Source organism: Pezoporus flaviventris, unplaced genomic scaffold (genome assembly GCF_033815535.1).
Source record: "Pezoporus flaviventris isolate CSIRO_AGI_PZ_B2104156 unplaced genomic scaffold, CSIRO_AGI_Pfla_v1 ptg000116l, whole genome shotgun sequence".
NCBI lineage: Eukaryota > Metazoa > Chordata > Aves > Psittaciformes > Psittacidae > Pezoporus > Pezoporus flaviventris.
The window spans coordinates 336,748-339,057 of NW_026892664.1; the positions used below are offsets into that span (position 1 = coordinate 336,748).

The 2,310-nt window shown below is 52.0% G+C and overlaps 1 pseudogene; it reads right to left on the reverse strand.

The window, feature by feature from the left end:
- Positions 1-1,169: 1,169 nt before the first annotated feature.
- On the reverse strand, positions 1,170-1,921 carry LOC133282359 (olfactory receptor 5G3-like; annotated as a pseudogene).
- Between the last annotated feature and the right edge of the window lie 389 nt (positions 1,922-2,310).

A 2,310-nucleotide genomic window follows, 5' to 3' on the forward strand; every position in this document is an offset into this window, starting at 1 on the left:
GGACTACAAGACACCTGGAGAGGGGCTTTGGACAAGAGCCTGTAGGGACAGGCCAAGGGGAAATGCTTTAACCTGCCAGAGGGGAGACTGAGATGAGCTCTTAGGCAGAAGCTCTTCCCTGTGAGGGTGCTGAGGCGCTGGCACAGGGTGCCCAGAGAAGCTGTGGCTGCCCCATCCCTGGCAGTGTTCAAGAGCAGGTTGGACACAGGGGCTTGGAGCAAGCTGCTCCAGTGGAAGGTGTCCGTGTCCGTGCCCGTGGCAGGGGGATGGAGCTGGAGGAGCTTTAGGCTTCATCTGGGTTAAATAATAACCAGGGAATTATTAGGAAGCTTTGGGAACAAAGCAGGATTCAGCTGATTGACGCTGGGTGCCTGTTAGTTGTGTATTGTTAAGAAATCAGCATACCACTTAGATCCTGACTTAACTGAATCCAGCCATGGACCTTCTCCCTCCAGCCTAGGTTATTATTGTGTCTATGACATCCCTAAAGCTCAGCCATGGCTCTGGGTTTCACCATGGTCCTGGCAGAGGCTGCAGGTCTATGGACTGAGGTAATGCACACAGTGGAGTATTTTGGGGTGGTTTAGGTTTGCAATGTTTGCCCATCACCAATCAGCTCTCTGTGAAGGAACGCAACAGGAGAGACATCAGGGCAGGCAATGCCATTGCTCCTGGCTGCCATGGGCTGCCACATAGGAGGTCTGAAGGCTGCTGAGCAACACCACAGCTCCTGTGCTCTGTTGTGATCAGGCTGCCATGGAGATCATGGCTTCTATTGCTGCCAACAGGGAGCTCAAAAGCAAAGGTGCGGAGCAGTGGATGGGGATTCCTTGATAGTTTCTGCCCTTTGCTGGGTATTAATCACTATCACGTCTTAAAACTGTTTCAAACTGTTTGCAGAAAACCCCTCAATGTTGTTCATACTTAACCAAAACCATAGCATCTCCCCCAGTACATCCATTCTATCTGGTCCTAAACTTACAACAATTAAGATCATTTTATTTTTTGAGCTTCCTCAAAGCCTCCTTCACCTCCTTATTCCTCAGGCTGTAGATCAAGGGGTTCAACATGGGAGTCACCACGGTGTAGAGCACCACAGCCCATTTGTCTGCTGCTCTTGAGCTGTCTGAGCTGTGGAATAAATACATAAATAAACATGCCCCATAGAAGATGCTGACAGTGATGAGGTGGGAGGTGCAGGTGGAGAAGGCTTTGCGCTTGCCCTCGGCTGAATTGATGCTCAGGATGGTGGCGATGATGGCCACGTAGGAGAGCAGGATAACCAGAATGCTGGACACACCAAAGAGAGATGCTGCAGTGGTCAGGATGATGTGACTGAGGGTGGTGTCAGAGGTGGAGAGTGAGATGAGGGGGGAAATGTCACAGAAGAAGAGGTTGATGGTGCTGGAGCTGCAGAAGGACAGGGTGGACATGCTGATGGTTTGTCCCACACCATTGGTCAGCCCCACGAGGTATGAGCCAGTCAGCAGCTGGAAACAGCACTTTGGGGACATGACAAGGGGGTACAGCAGGGCAAATGGCAAATGGCCACGTAACGGTCATAGGCCATTGCAGCCAGCAGGAAACATCCAGTTATCCCAAAGATATCATAGATGAAGACCTGAGCCACACACCCAGCATAAGCAATGCTCTTCTTCTCCAACACCAAGCTAACCAACATCTTGGGGGTGACGATGCTGGAAGAACAGAGGTCTACAAAGGCCAGATTGCCCAGGAAATAATACATGGGGGAGAGGAGGTGGGGGCTGGCCCTGATTAAGATGAAGATGCCCAGGTTGCCCACAATGGTGACAAGGTAGGTGAGCAGGAAAAGCAGGAACAAGTAGACCTGAGTCACCGGGTCCTCTGTGAACCCTGCTAGGTTGAACTCGGTCACTTGGGTGCAATTGCTTTGTGCCATGGGCTGGATGGTGCTTTGTGTGTGAGCTCCTGGCTGGAGGTTTCTTCTCCAAGAGGCAGGGATGTCCCAGGTGGAAAAGCCTCTGTGTGGTGGGAGCTGCTCAGAGACAGTCCTGCAGGATGGAAAGGGAGAGTTCAGGCACAGCTCAATGAGGAACAGGTTGGTGAAAGTCGTGTGCCAGCACAGGTAGAACAAAGGGGTGCTCAAGCAGTTGAACACCATGGCACAACGTGGTGTGTGCTCCTCTGGCTCACTTCTGGATGTTGAGCAATGACCACTCTGGAAAGCAGTGGGGAGGTTCCACTCACCCGAGTAGCTTTACCTTAGTGCTGCACTTCATCGCCTGCATTAGTGCTGAGCCTGGGGCCTGGAGACCATCCGGCTCAACC